This window comes from Rattus norvegicus, chromosome 9 (genome assembly GCF_036323735.1).
Source record: "Rattus norvegicus strain BN/NHsdMcwi chromosome 9, GRCr8, whole genome shotgun sequence".
NCBI classification, from domain to species: Eukaryota; Metazoa; Chordata; class Mammalia; order Rodentia; family Muridae; genus Rattus; species Rattus norvegicus.
The window spans coordinates 57,564,017-57,580,537 of NC_086027.1; the positions used below are offsets into that span (position 1 = coordinate 57,564,017).

At 42.4% G+C, this 16,521-nt stretch overlaps 1 protein-coding gene across 1 annotated transcript in view; it reads left to right on the forward strand.

Annotated features, from left to right (window-relative positions):
• The first annotated feature begins 6,309 nt into the window (after positions 1-6,309).
• Positions 6,310-16,521, forward strand: part of Nabp1 (nucleic acid binding protein 1) — a 55,601-nt gene continuing 45,389 nt past the window's right edge. Inside the window, exon 1 of the mRNA XM_063267373.1 lies at positions 6,310-6,660. The gene's annotated coding sequence lies outside the window, so the exon portion shown is untranslated. The remainder of the gene's footprint in view (positions 6,661-16,521) is intronic.

Genomic DNA, 16,521 nt, shown 5'->3' on the forward strand with positions numbered 1-16,521 from the left:
AGTTTTATCACATCTGTAAATAATTTCAGTAAAAGACTTCTCTGATAACCTGTCTTTTACCCCTGTTAGCATGGGCACTTCTGGAAAGACTATAGTTTTTCTTTTTGCTTAAATGTGGCACAAGAGAAGCCACATCACTTGGCTGGTACGTAATGTGAGGTAGATTAATGGATCCTCAACTTCCTTTTCTGAGTGTCTTACAGCATGTTCCAGCAGCAATGGCTTTTAAGACCTTAGTCCCCACCATTGCAGCAGTATGCCAGCCACTCTCAAAGGCAGCAGGACGAGGTTTCTAGAAGCTAGTTGATAGCCTCCTAGGCTGGGAAGGCTGTGTCATCACGCTTGGGAGGGAGAGGCCTGGGTAGGCAACAGCACAGAACTGAGAAGTTACTGTGGGGCAAGATCTCCTGGGTCTGCATCTTGAGGCAGAAGGAAGGTAGATGAAGAGAGAGGGTCACTGAGCTAGGGAGCCCGTGCTCATCATGAATTCACTTCAAGTTCTAGGCTTGTCACCAGGAAACTTGGATGTTTACATGCTCCATCTACCCTAGGGCCTCATGAAGGGCTGCTTTTATTTTTTTTTTTTAATTTAGAGAATACTTTATTAGTTTTTGTAATCAAACCCACGTAGATAAGACCTTACATATTTAATACAGTGTGTTACCCCTGTACAAATGGAAAAAACTTAAGTTCAACATTTCTAGACCAATATGGCTGTTAATTTCTGTACAGTGCCAACTCAACACAGTAAACGGGGATACTTTTTTCCAAAGTTGACAGCACAGCTAAAGTTTCAAAAAATTCAAATTATATATCTGTATATATATATTTATATTTATATAAAAAGACCAATAATAGCAGTGTGTTATGCATCAACAGCAGCAACAGCTTTTCCAAGTAAAAAAACAAAACCCGAGAAAACAGCACAGTTCTGTTACTCTTGTGATACCTGGCACCATTTTTTTTTAAATTAGCTTCTCAATCATCATCTGGAAAGAAAACATTCTGAGCAACATCATTAAAAACAGCTCTGATAAAGCACGGTCACTACTACGTATCATAAAGCAGGTACAAGCTATTATACATCCACAGAGGTATGATACAGTACTGTCCTACATCTATAATACTAGAGGATACAATTTAAAAGGCATTATTTGAGACTTGATTCTACTTTTCCAGCAGAGGGCCCAAAGGATGGTGTGACACAGCTTTGTAAAGAAACATACTCTAGACAGGATTTCCTTTCACTAGTGGCACAGTTCTAAGGATTCATTCTCTCCATGAATGTCAGCTAAAACCGTTATTAAAAAAATGAAATATCCCTAGAACAAAACCGTATAACCACCAGATTCACATGAAGATGACCTAGTGGAGACAAGCTGGACCTCACCTTACCAACAAGCTATCAAATCTGTTATGTTTAAACAGTGAGACCTCCAAGGAAGGAGATGCCAAGTAGTGCTTCAAAGCTTCGGACCACAATCAAACACAGCATCCTTTTCAACAGAAGCAGAAGCTCATCTGAATATGCTCAAGGATGCTGACATCAACATTTAATCATCTCCTCACTCATCCAGGAAGAGGGGGAGATCAGTTACTACTGTACTTTATTGTGTTCAACCAAATCACCATGTTACAAAAATAGCAAGCTGCCATCATAAAAAATAAGGCTCCTCTATCCAGCACCAGATAGCATCATTTTACTTTCAAGCCTAGAAATTGCACACTTGTATATAAACCAACCGAAGATGAGGATTGAGAGTTCATCTTGGTGGATTTTTCCTTTGATGAATATGAAGTGTCCTTCCTTATCTTTTTTGATGACTTTTAATTGAAAATTGATTTTATTTGATATTAGAATGGCTACTCCAGCTTGCTTCTTCTGACCATTTGCTTGGAAAGTTGTTTTCCAGCCTTTCACTCTGAGGTAGTGTCTGTCTTTGTCTCTGAGGTGTGTTTCCTGTAGGCAGCAAAATGCAGGGTCCTCGTTGCATATCCAGTTTGTTAATCTATGTCTTTCTATTGGGGAGTTGAGGCCATTGATTTTGAGAGATATTAAGGAATAGTGATTATTGCTTCCTGTTATATTCATATTTGGATGTGAGGTTATGTTTGTGTGCTTTTCTTCTCTTTGTTTTGTTGCCAAGATGATTAGTTTCTTGCTTCTTCTAGGGTATAGCTTGCCTCCTTATGTTGGGCTTTACCCTTTATTATCCTTTGTAGTGCTGGATTTGTAGAAAGATATTGTGTAAATTTAGTTTTGTCATGGAATATCTTGGTTTCTCCATCTATGTTAATTGAGAGTTTTGCAGGATACAGTAACCTGGGCTGGCATTTGTGTTCTCTTAGGGTCTGTATGACATCAGTCCAGGATCTTCTGGCCTTCATAGTTTCTGGTGAGAAGTCTGGTGTGATTCTGATAGGTCTGCCTTTATATGTTACTTGACCTTTTTCCCTTACTGCTTTTAATATTCTTTCTTTATTTTGTGCGTTTGGTGTTTTGACAATTATGTGACGGGAGGTGTTTCTTTTCTGGTCCAATCTATTTGGAGTTCTGTAGGCTTCTTGTATGTCTATGGGTATCTCTTTTTTTAGGTTAGGGAAGTTTTCTTCTATGATTTTGTTGAAGATATTTACTGGTCCTTTGAGCTGGGAGTCTTCACTCTCTTCTATACCTATTATCCTTAGGTTTGATCTTCTCATTGAGTCCTGGATTTCTTGTATGTTTTGGACCAGTAGCTTTTTCTGCTTTACATTATCTTTGACAGTTGAGTCAATGATTTCTATGGAATCTTCTGCTCCCGAGATTCTCTCTTCCATCTCTTGTATTCTGTTGGTGAAGCTTGTATCTACAGCTCCTTGTCTTTTCTTTTGATTTTCTATGTCCAGGGTTGTTTCCATGTGTTCTTTCTTGATTGCTTCTATTTCCATTTTTAATTCCTTCAACTGTTTGATTGTGTTTTCCTGGAATTCTTTCAGGGATTTTTGCGATTCCTCTCTGTAGGCTTCTACTTGTTCTCTAAGGGAGTTCTTTATGTCTTTCTTGAAGTCCTCCAGCATCATGATCAAATGTGATTTTGAAACTAGATCTTGCTTTTCTGGTATGTTTGGATATTCCGTGTTTACTTTGGTGGGAGAATTGGGCTCCGATGATGCCATGTAGTCTTGGTTTCTGTTGCTTGGGTTCCTGCGCTTGCCTCTCGCCATCAGATTATCTCTAGTGTTACTTTGTTCTGCTATTTCTGACAGTGGCTAGACTGTCCTATAAGCCTGTGTGTCAGGAGTGCTGTAGACCTGTTTTCCTGTTTTCTTTCAGCCAGTTATGGGGACAGAGTGTTCTGCTTTCGGGTGTGTAGTTTTTCCTCTCTACAGGTCTTCAGCTGTTCCTGTGGGCCTGTGTCTTGAGTTCACCAGGCAGGTTTCTTGCAGGGGAAAAGTTGGTCCTACCTGTGGTTCCAAGGCTCAAGTTTGCTCATGGGGTACTGCCTAAGTCCTCTCCGCGGCGGCAGCAACCAGGAAGATCTGCGCCGCTCTTTCCGGGAGCCTCCGTGCACCAGGGTTCCAGATGACGTTTGGTGTTTTCCTCTGGCGTCTGGATGTGCGCAGAGTGCAGTCTCTTCTGGTTTCCCAGGCGTGTCTGCCTCTCTGAAGGTTTAGCTCTCCCTCCCACGGGATTTGGGTGCAGAGAACTGTTTATCAGGTCTGTTTCCTTCAGGTTCTGGTGGTGTCTCAGGCAGGGGTCCTGCCGCTCCTGGGCCCTCCCCTACGGGAACCCAGAGGCCTTATACAGTTGCCTCTTGGGCCAGGGATGTGGGTAGAGGTGGGCAGTGTTGGTGGTCTCCTCCGCTCTGCAGCCTCAGGAGTGCCCACCTGATCAGGCGGTGAGGTCTCTCTCCCACGGGGTTTGGGAGCAGAGAGCTGCTGCGGGCCGGGATCAAATTTATTCAATTTCAATAAAAGTTTTTAAGAATGGCAGAACTGGACAAAACATGCAAAAATTCAAGGAAAAAAATCTCTCATTATGGCAATGAGAGGTCTGCCCTACCCGATTGCAGACAGTTTTACAGGGCCTCAGCAGCAGAGAACTGCACCTCCTAGAGGGGACGGGGATATTGGGAATGGGGCTGCTTTTATTTTAAACATCCCTTTAGTGGGATGAGGTAGCTAAGTGGTTAAGGTGATAGACTGTTCATAAAACTTCCTAAACATTAGAGAGCAAACAAGTAATCCCAAATAAGGCTTAAAGCTCTTGGGTTAAAAGACATGAGAATACTCTCGGTCTTTAAATGGAACAGGTCATGATGCTGCTCAGAGGCTCTCCAGAATAGAATTGAGCTTGTGAAAGAAGAGCTATGAGATCATCTCCCTTCCTTACATGCTAGGTCTGCCTGAAAGCCACTGGGTTCTGCTCCGTTTACTTCTCTGTTCCCAAGTGCTAGGACTGTACCCTAAGCAATCTTTCTCTAGACATGGCTGGGCCTCAGGAGTACAGCGTGATTTTCATCCCTCGAAAACCTGGGTGGAGCATTCCTTAAAGTTGGGGTAGGAGAAGGATAGGAAAGGGAAGCAAATAGAAAGGCATTTTCCTGCCTTATGGTTTTGCTGGGCTTGCCCTCATCCTTTAACAGACGAAGCTACACACTGAGCAGTCCGGGTGCCGTGGACCCCTGGAGCATAGCATGAATTTTGAGGTACTTCACACTGCTCTGGTTTCTTTAAAGGTTCACTTGCCTTGAGTCTTGTCTGTTTCTCAGTCTTGACTAATTTTGAGAAGCTGACCTATTGCTTCGTCTTACCTCCTTAGGATTTCATTTCTTCAAACCCTCCCTAAGCAGCCCACAATTAGACCTTTTATCTTTCCCTGATTCTCCATCTAAGGCCCTAGAATGCTTCTAGGGGACACCATTTTATTTGTGGTTAGTAACTTAGGCGTGGGCACACACTCATCACCTTTATGTGGGGTTAGAGGCTGAGCCTCAGGCTGTATATGGGGCTGGCAGATGCTCAGTTGCTGAGCTACACCCCCAGCTCCCTTTAACCTTTCATTTGGAGCCAATGTCACTAAGTTGGCCAGGCCAGCCTTGAATTGTCTCTACAGGCTAGGCAAACTTTAACTTGCTATTCTCCTGCCTCAGCTTCCCACATAACTGAGATTACAGCTTACGTCAGCAAGCTTGGCTGACGCACTATCTGTCACACTGAGAAAACCTACAGAAATGTCTCTCCCAGACTCCTATTCAGGAAATTTTTTGTGTCTCCTCTTAGGACACACTTTTAGAGGACAGGTAATTTGGGATAGCAATTTTCCTGCTTAACTCTAGGAGAGCTCAGTTATAGAATCTTTAGACTCCTAGGGGATGTCTGTGGTGCTCTAACTCAAATTCTCTTTCTCCCTCCACCCTTCAATTCTCTCTCCCCCCTCTTCCTCTCTCTGTGTAGTTTGGCTCCTCCTAATCTTGGGAAAGGTTTCCTTCCAAAGGAACTGAAACAAATATTTTAAGTTATGTGTGTGTTTTCTGAAATTTTCATTTTGTGTTAACTTTAGACCCAAACCATCTGTAACTGTTGAGCAGGGATCCGGTGTATGCCGTTCCACCTTCTCTTGCTTTTCTTTTGTTAACTATATTTGTGAAAGTCACCTGAAATCCTCTTTTGGAAGAAGACATGAGGTATGGCTTGATGTGGACATCCAGATGTTGGCTGCCTCAGAACAAATGGCTTGGAAATGACTGATGAGATTCTGCAGACAGCAGCATAGTGGAAGGACGGCCTCAGTGAAGCCTGAACGGACTCTCCCAGTGATTGCTGAAGTCCTTGGGTCACCAGCAAGGGGAACTCAAGACTATGCCTCAGAAAACTCCCCAATAAGACTATATTCTTAAAATTCCAAATTGATGGAAGCTGAGTCTTAAAAATATTAGTGGCCGCTGGAGAGAGATGGCTCAGTGGTTAAGAGCACTCACTACTCTTCCAGAGGTCCTGAGTTCAAATCCCAGCAACCACATGGTGGCTCACAACCATCTGTAATGGGATCCAGTGCCCTCTTCTGGTGTGCCTGAGGACAGCTACAGTGTACTCATATAAATAATAAATAAATAAATCTTTAAAAAAAATATTAGTGGCTGGCATCAGCTCTGGGCAAGCGTTGTGTCCCTAGCTCGCCTGTGTTTCCATTATTTGCAACTAAGCTCTGAATTTGCTTCTGACCAACAGAATATTTGCTGGCTTTAGTCACAGGTCAAAAGTCAGTGCCTTACATGATAGTTTCTGCAGTGAGTATTCCTGGCTGTCAACTTGACTATATCTGGAATGAACTGCCATCCAGAATTGGAGGGCTCACCTGGGATCCTGATCTTGAGGGTGGGAGCTAGAAGTTTCTGACCTGGATCTTGGCAAGGAGATCATAAGGTATAGTGAATCCCAGGAGACTAAGTCAAGGAGATCTCTGAGTTCAAGGTCATCTGGGGCAAAGCAAGTCCCAGATCCAGGAGTGGTGGTATCCACCTTTAATCTGGGCCACACCTTCTGCTGGATGACACAAGGATGTTGGAAGAAGGAAGACTCTTCTTCACCTGCCTTGTGGGACTGAGCCACTGATAGATCCTTGGACTTCTATTCACAGCTGCTGCTGACCACTGTTGAGGAGTTGGACTACAGAATGTAAGTCATCAAAAAATTCCCTTACTATATACAGACTACCCATAGGTTCTGTGACTCTAGAGAACCCTGACTAATACAGTTTCTATTGGGGCTTAGAAAGCAGCATGGCATGATCAAGATTTGTAGGGCTTAGATATGTGTGCACATGCATGTGTGTGAACATTAAAAAGGATCCAGAAAAAGTTTCAAGGTAAACTGATTAGGGTAACTAATAATGAATATATGGCTCTATTTTCAGCTGTGTGTGTGTGTGTGTGTGTGTGTGTGTGTGTGTGTGTATGTATGTGTGTGTGTGTGTGTGTGTGTGATGTATGTGCCTGTGTTCATATGTGTGGGGGCATGTATATGTGTTCATGTGTATCTGCCAAGCCATGGAGTTCACATGGATGTCAGAGGACAACTTTTGAGAGCTGGCTCTGGGACTTGAACTCCTATTACTAGGCACCGGGCTCCTTAACCTATAAGTCATCTCTCTGGCTTATTCCTGTCCTTTGTACATGGCTTCGGGGCCTGGGCTCAGGCTTTGTGAAGTCAAGGTAACTGTTTACTGATTGAACATCTCCCTATCCCATTTTTAATTTTTTCAATGTTACATAGCATTACTGATATACCAGGAGAAAAGTAAGAAAAAATTAAATAATAAAGAGAAATAAGAAAATATCAAAAATTCTGTTTTCTCTGTTTTTTTTCAGTACATTTATGTTAATTGTGCAGGTTGTTCCAGGTATATAATGTTTTATGAATGTTTTTTTCTAATTTCTGAAAGCATAAACAACTGGCAAAAGGAACCAACTATAAGAGTCAAATGAAATACTTGATGCACAGAAAGTGACAGTCACCCTATGAAATATACCTCTAATTATGTTTAATGTGTGATTAACTTCAAAGTTACTAGAACACAGAAAGAACTCAGTGTATTTACCCATTTTGTGTAAGTATTACTTGTAATAATTGTGCTGTTGAACAAATTGCCTTTAAAATAAATTTTAAAGTAAACTACAAATACTTTGATTTTGGCCAAACTGTATTTAGTGAAGTTTCATTTGGATAAATTATTCTGATCAAATCAACTGCTATGGGTTTTGAAATCTGAGACATCTTGGCATTGCTCTCATGGCTTGTTCTGCTGACAATTTACGAAGGGTCTGGAGTGGGAGGTGAAATTGATGCTTTCCGGAGCCAGTCTGCCTTCTGGAATATGTCCTTGTAACACACTAGGTCACTCTAATCTTTCAGGCATGAGCGAGAACCACATTCTGCATGTGCTCTGTGAGAAAGCAGACATAGTAGCAAGTGCACACAGTTTGACCAGATGGGAATTGGACCAAAAATAAGTCCTTGGGGTTGGGGATTTGGCTCAGTGGTAGAGCGCTCGCCTAGGAAGCGCAAGGCCCTGGGTTCGGTCCCCAGCTCCGAAAAAAAGAAATTAAAAAAAAAAATAAGTCCTTGTCCTTTTCATTACTTTGCGTGACCAGTTAGTGCTTTGTGTAATGAGCTTTGTGGAGAGGGATGGGGCTTTCATGCTCCAACTCATTCTAATCCAAGGAGATAAGGTGTTAAAATGTCACTTAACACTGAAGTATCTGAAATACCTTTGTAGTGTTCCCTGAGAAGAAAACACTGGATGAACCATTACTGTTGCTTGATACACTTGCCTAAAAATGGTTGGAAGGCTTCCCAGCCAACATAAAAATCTAAGGCCACATTCGCCATGCTCTGTGTTTTGAACATCTTCTTGTGATGCACTGTTTAGACTTGCTCTACTGACTAACTCAAGTGCCATAATAGTCACCTAGGATCCACACCAAACCTTGTCTCTAGTTCTATATTGTTGCCAACTAAATGTCCCCCAGTAACTATTCAGTTTTATCTCCCACAATTCTTGACATTTCTAAAAGTGATCTGCTCCAAATGTGAGCCACTTGCAGACACAGCTTTCAAGCCAGAGAAGCTATTTTTAGAGATCAGCAGCAGAACAGCCCATTTCTAGCAAGCACTCTGGTTCACTTACAGCGTCTACATTTCTTTTTGTTCTTAAGGGCATTCCAATTAGGCCTAAGCTGGTCCCAAGAGTTCTAGAGTCCTAGCCAGCGGTAAGTTTAGAAGAGGGTAACATTGGGCCTGGAGTGGGTAGTCATGGGAAAGAAGTGCTTTTACCTGGAAAGAGAGACAGCAGTAGCTGCCATCTCTCCATTTTTGGAACCCTGACGTGTCTCTGATTGCCAAGTCATCGTGCTACTAGCTGGAGGACGAACCCAACCATGAGAAGGAGACAAATCTAGGGACAATGTATTCCTATATTGAAGCTCTCATGAGTTATTTATAGCTGTAAGTGTCTTAACTAATAGCAAGCATGTGCTGGTGTTTATGAAGTTTACTTGTAAAGTGTTATACCAGGCACTGAATTCTAAGAACAGGCTGGTCTAGCCCCTTGTTCTAGGAAACACACTGAAATCATCTCCTAACTCATGGCCGATTAGAAATAACAAGTGAGGAGAAGAGAAACAAGAAGGCAAGAAGGTGGTGCTAGGGTGCAAAGGGCATCATTTCGGGACAAGCTAATGCTGAGAACAGCAGTCCTTCCAGTCTGGAACCCTCATGGGTGTTAGCACATAGTCCAAAGACTAATGCTTGGTGGACAGCTGTGTGTTATCAAGGGCATGCTTTCTGTCTGTTTTAGAATGGGGGATGGGACTGGATAATATTTAACAGTTTTTCTTTCTTTTTTTATTCGAGACAGGGTTTCTCTGTGAAATAGCCCTGTCTATTTTGGAACTCAATCTGTAGACCAGGCTGGCCTCAAACTCACAGAGATCCTCCTGCTTCTGCCTCTCAAGTGCAAGTGCTGGGATTAAAGGCGCGTGCCACTACCTCCCGGGAGTAGAATTTCTTTGTAAATAAAGAAAAGGATTAAATGATTAAGAACATAGACTTGTCTGAGAAGATACACCCAAAATAAACTCACTTCTTGAATAAGTTCAATGAATGCTGTGAATATGTGCTCTATTAAAATGTTGCTTCTCAAAGGGAGAGAAAAGGAGTAGGTAATGGCCTATTTGTTACAGAAAGCAGCTCATTTCAGAGTCCCCATGAAAAAGCCCGGACAAGAAGCAAATTTAATGAAGGAGGACTTGATTTTGTGCTTCTGCAAGGCACTGTGCTTTGGTTCAGTGGCTTGGCAAGACAAGGCATACTAAACTGTTTCCTCTGAAGCTGCCAGGAGGAAGAAAATAAGCGGCTTGACTGAGTAGAAGGGGGTTGAACACTTCTAATTAAAATGTAAATACTTCCCAGAGCCAATAGCTTGTAGGAAAAAAAATATTGGAAAGATGGTCCACACTAAAACTACACCATGCAAAACAGGTTCTAAGTCTGCACAAAACCTGAGCCAACCTGTAGATGTAATTACCTCACCATGAAATTATTCAAACCCAGTCAGTTGAAGCCATGTGCAGGAAAACAGGCGGCTGTTGGGTCCGCTGAGGTCACTGACTAACACTGAGGGCTGCTTTATGAAGAAAAAGGAGCTTGAGCAACTTGAAACTCATGAACAAGGTGTATGTGATGTTGGGACTTTCTGGAAGGAGCTGGTCAATCTGTGAGCTCACAGTTTTGTCCCACCTGACAGACTGGGAAGGGAGCTCTGCTAGCCCTGCCCTGAAGCTGCCAACCCAGGTCCTTTGGAGACCCAAAGCTGGGAAAAGAGCTGTCCAAGAGTACTGAACCAAATAAAATGCAACCTAAGGTAAATGCTTTTCTAATTATTAATTCATATGTGGCTCTATGAGTAACTTAAAAATGAGCATGTGATGAACTAACATCAGCACTGTAAGGGAAACGCTTCGACAATGACATAAGTTTGCTAAATATGGGACTTGATACCATTGGATTAGTGGTCTTCAGTGATTTGTTGTGTATTCTGGTGTTCTTAGGAGATCACTATTGTCACGAGTTAACATTTTGTTGCCATTGTCCTAAATACCATGCTTTCCTTATTTCATTTTATTACCAGAACATCACAGGCACAAATATCATTGTTGTTATCTGTTTGTTTTTTGAGATAAGGTCCCGCTCTATAACCGGGGCTCTCAGTCTGTACCTCAGACTGCCCTTGAACTTGTGGCAACCTCTTGCCCAAGCCTGCCAAGCTCTGGAATTACAGGACAGCCACTACACCCAACTGTGAATACAGTTATTGAGCGTGTTTTTCAGCCAGAGAACATAAAGATTAGAGATGTTATTTGCTTGGGGACACAGAATGAGAGAATTGCACAGGTTCCCTGTCAAACATAGACTCATTTTGATTGATTTCAACAGCAAAGTATTAATCACCTCCCACGGTTCCTGACAATAGTCACACCGAAGACTTCTGTAACTGTCCTCCTGTCCTTTCTCCAAGGGACTTACAATTCATCTGCTTTCTGATACATAGTTTCGAGGGAGGAAGAAGGCTAATAAAAATGGTGAGAACTTAGTGTGTTCATGACATATGTCACCCTTGTCTGGATTAGAGGAAAGACAGACCTGACGTTAGAGGGTTGGTTTGGCACCTGGCTTGAGCTGAGTTAGTCCAGTCCACTATACCTATGGACACAAGGCTCTCCATCAACTTCCCTCACCCCCTCATTCTCCTGATGGTCGGTTTATATTTCAGCTTAACGGGAACAGCGGACTTGAGTTTTCTGGCACTGTGCCGCCATTAGCCCAGGCAGTCAATTTTCATCGACATCCCAGCATCTAGACAGGACCAAGTCTGCAGCAAAGGTTGGCACAGCAGCAGCTGGAGGCTGCTCGCATGGTGGGTGTGGCCTCTCTGCTTTCATACAGACTTTCTGCCTCAGCTCCACTTTCCTATTTGATTTCCTGGTTGCTTCACAGAGTAGAGATGATTTTGACGTTGGTGACGTCGTAACGGGTCCAACCTGCTCTGCAGTCTGGAGGCCTACGTCTGTGCACTCATGCTTTACAGTTCTGTTTCTACTGCTGGAGAGACTCCCTCTGTAACACACATCTTATTATATAAATACGCATTGTAAGCATAATCACACGCTTATGTTCTGGTGATTGTTATAGGAAATATGAAACACCCAGAAACCTAGGAAGGTGAATTGAAAAGTTTCACATCAACTCAGTGTGATTCTATCTTCCAGCTTTTCTCTGACCAGGGCCCTAGCCTCACAAAGAGCTGATGTTCTCTAACATAGTACTTTGAATTTTGATTTTTTTTTTCTTCTTGAGACAAGGTCTTATGTACCTAAGTTGTCCTCAAACTCACTTAGCTGAGGTCCTCTGCACATATTCTATGGTTGTTCAAGCTTAAGATTTTTTGCAGGTTTCCTATCTGGAGAACGGGGAGGGGGTGTCTGACTCTTTTGCCTGCTCCTGGGACCCTTTTCCTGCTAGTGGATTGCTTTGCCCAGCCTTGATATGAGGGTTTGTGCCTAGTCTTACTGTAACTTGTTATGCTCAGTTGGTATCCCTAGGAGGCCTGATTTATTTTTTGGAAGGGGAATGGAGAGAGGGAAGGGAGGGGAGGGGACTGAGAGGAGTGAAGGACTTCAAAAGTACAGTCAGGATGTATTATGTGAGAGAAGAATAAATAAACAGAAAAAGGATAAAAAGGAAGACAAACACCTGAGCTAACTGAAGGTCACCTTGAGCTCTGCATTGCCTGTTTTTATCTCCCTAGTGCTGGGATTACAGACTTGTGCTGCCAGCTTGGTTTAAGGAGTGCTGGGTATTGAACCCAGAACTTTGTGAATGCTATGCCAGCACTTTGACAACTGAGCTACATTCTCAGCCTTTTACATTTGAATGTTGAGCCCAGTGATATGTTGAACAATACTGTTTGTCGGTGCTGAGCATGAGAGGACATCTCAGCTCTCAGTCCGTCATGGAGCCGCAAGAGTTAGCAACCATTCATAAGCTGTGGACTGCCTAACCTCCATGGCTAATGTGTTGTGACTTGTGCCAGTTTCAATTTAAGACAAATTTCCTGGACATAACCCATTGGAGGTTGAGGAGCATCTGCTTTGTCTCCATCTCATCTTTCAGCCATCCCGTAGCTCCGCTTTGAACCAACTGCATAGACATTGTGGGTTGGCGTCATTTAGTTTTATCTTACGGTTCGAGGGTGGATTTCGTACCCAGTTTGGTTGTATGTGTCATCCATGGATTTTCCCCACCACTACCCCTCTTTGGTTGCTCTGTTTTTATGCAAGAGCACAGAAAGAATCAAAATCTGTTACTGCTAGTTCATCTTTCCAGGCTTCTGATTTGAATAGCAAGTTGATAGCAATCATAGAGCACGACCGATATCATCCTTAACTGGTCACAACCTGAGAAATGCTATCGTCTATAGATGATGTCTGACAAACTTGGCTGGACACTAGGAATACCCTGTTGCTATAATCAGGCTGATTCTTGGGTTTCTACTGCCAAGAGCCTGTGACTGAATTGTTCTGGGGTCTTGTGCTCCCAGGTGATTGCAATGTGTAGCCAAGCTTGATAATTGCTAATGTGAAGAAATAAACATTTGGTAAAGCGTTTCCACCGTCTGTTCTGCACACAGGTCCCTTCCCCCATCATTATTACGATGTGTGGCTCAGGTGAGGCAGACTCGCTCCCGGCAGCTGGGGTTGTCAAGACATTGAAGCACAGCCCATCGGGTGTTTCCTTTCTCCCTGAGGACAGAGGCAGACCCAGCTGAATCAGTGAAAAAAAGTTCCCGTGAGATTTATGGAAGAATTATGATAAAAGAGGTGAAACTGAGCTTCTAGATCATGATAAGCTTGTGTCTTCCAGTTACAATCTTTACTCCCCAATCAATGAGGGAAATTGATGTTAGAAAGAGAAGAAAACATTGCTGAGGGTAGAAGGTATTCTGATAACACTGTTGGTAGTTTGCTGTGTTAAAAAGGGTTTTACTGCTTAGCCCCAGCTGGCTTCGAACTCTTGACAGTCCATTTGCCTCAGGCTCCCAACTATTAGGATTATAGGGAGACCTGAGCCACTGTGGCTAGCTTGTTGATATTTCTAAATTTTAAAATACAGTATTTCATCTTATCGAACTAAGAAGCTCACACTTTGGGGTTTTTTTTCTCAAAAGAAATTCCTGCTTCTGGCTAGTATGTGTGATTTACAGGCATCCACTGGTATGGCTGGAATCTTTGAACCTTGTGCTCAAAAGCAGAGCGCCCTGTACAAGGCTGGAGGGCAAAGTGGAAGGACGGTAGTAGGCCAGGGCTCTGGACAGGCTCAATGAACTAGATAGTTGTTTTCTGGGAATTCCTGGCTGAGTGGCTTTCTAAGCTGTGACTCATGGTTACTTGAGCTGAGAGCTCCTGCCCTCTCTGAGTCCCTGCTTAGCTCTTCAGCAAGAGCACACCTACAGACCCAGCTACTGCAGTTTCTCTCTACGGGGAATGGGACAGGACCAGGATTCAGAGGGTTCTCCTTATGACTGCTCTAATGCAGGAGAAACTTAGGAATAGCAGGCAATAAATGTTCTCCATTTGCTGTCATTGAGCCCCTAGGCCCAGATATGCTCCTGGAGTTCCCAGTGGTGGTCAAATATTCTCTCTCTCTCTCTCTCTCTCTCTCTCTCTCTCTCCTTTTTTGTCTCTCTCTTGTTTTTGCTTAGGATTTTATTATTTATAACTTTAAGTCTGGATTAAAACTTTTGGTGTGTGTTTAATCAAGTTACTGTCAAGAAACATGTTGCCGAGTGAGTATTAGAAATTACCAATTTTTTTCTGTGTTTTTTTGGGCTTTGAGTGTGTAACGGGTGTAGTATGCTGGGCCTGGATCTGACTGCCTTTTGGGGGTCTTCATACTGTGGCCTTATGTGCAGGCCTGCTTCTGTCTCATCAGCCTTCCCTCTGGTCTGGTGGGACACGTTTCACAGACAGTGATCCCTGTGAACGTTACGATTCCTTCCACTTCGTCCACAGCCAACGCCCTTTGCAAACAGCTCTCTATTTAACCTTCTTTAAATCGTCCTATTCTTAAACCTTGAATGCAACCTTTCTTCCCATTGTCCCAACTGATAGTGGATTAATCATTGTTCCAGTGACACAGTAGATTCTGACTGACAGTAAGATGCTCTCCAAAGGACTGACATTCTCACTTTTAATTACATCGACTGCACACACGTCAAAACAGCTCAACATACTGCCCAAGTGTTCCTCCCCTGAATGTGAACAATATTTGTCTATTGAGGAAAAATTAAATTCAAAACAAACAAGAAGCTTGTTTCTCCTGATTCATTTGTCAAGTATAATAGGATTTGAGCATCTAGATGTTCGCTACCTCAGAATTTTTTAACCAGTAAAAATAGTATTAAAAATTCCTCTTAGTCAGTTTAAGTCATAGATAATATTTTAAGGTTGCACAAGAAAAAGACATAAAGAATAAACCCTGGGGGGTTGAGTGCAGTGTGTGTTTCCAGCACCTTATTTTCTTTCTACTCCTTCTCTTCTCTTTTCCTTTGGGCTATGGAGAAGGCCTGAAGTGCTAGCCCATTCTTTCTCATTATCTCCCCACATAAATCAGCAGTGAATAGCATTAGCATTCTTGAAGCTGCTTCTTGTGGGGTGTGTTCATTGGTACTGATATGGTGGGTTTTGTTCCATGCTTTGAATGAGTCATGGTTTGGCTATTTTCCCCAGTAGCCAGTAAGAAAACACAATGGAAAAAAAGAGATGCCCATCAACAATAGTACAAAAGGGCATAAAATATTTATGCCTAATCTTAACTAAAAATGCTCATGGCACAAGTGAAGACAACTATATAACTTATCAAGAGCGTAAAGAAGATGAAAAATGTAATAAAGGCAACATGACTGTATTCTTAGTGAGGCTCTTTGAATTGCCCCGTTGGCTGACAGGCAGAGGAGCACAGCAGTCGCCAGCACATGGCTCTTGGCATGACTCAGATCTGGAAATTTATTTACCTACTCTATGTTTTTGTTTCTGCATCTGTGAAACTAGGAGAAAAAAATCAGGACTCCACAGGACCCTTGTGAGAGTTGAGTCAAGCATTGTAAACAAAATGTTTAGAAGTGTGTGGCAAATCGCAAGCCTTTGCTCTAAGTTCAGTAGTTATTTTCACCGTTTCTAACCATCAACACCCAACTCAAGCACCATTGTTAAAATCATGGCCATAGGAGAAGCTAGCCGCTTACCTTGTGTCACACTGCACAAGTGGATTCCTGCACTGATCTGTCCGACTCATGTGCTTTGAAGATAAGACAGAGATAGTCGTTCTGACTTGGGCAATCTTTCTAGAGTTCTTCTGAAAGAAGAAACAGGAAAATTTGAAAAGAAAACATAAAATGGGAGATTGAATAAACAATGCCAGTGTTTCTGTGAAAATAGAAAATAATTAAGGTGGTGGTAGTATGTGCTTTATTGTGATTGTGGAATTCATTGCGCAACTATAATCCTAGCTAAAATTATTAAAACTTTATATTAAGAGTTCAAATTTATGAGTGAAAATAATACTACAATAAAACAAGGGGAAAAAAAGAACTGTAAACTAAAAGGTAGGTAACTAAATAGTAGTGTTCATGATCCAAACAGAAAGAATGTGTTTGTTTTAGCATCAGTGACAATAGACAATAACATAATTTAGACTTACAATTCCAGTCCTGCATTATACATCGACAATAAGAGATTGGCTCTGCCAATGTCAGGTAAAGGAATGTTTCCAGCTGCTTTGTTCATAACGACTCCAAATTACAGAAAACCACAAGTCTCAATGATATTAGAATGGATATATAAGCTGTCCTATACTTTTTTTTTCTTTTTTTTTTTTTTCGGGGCTGGGGACCGAACCCAGGACCTTGCGCTTCCTAGGCAA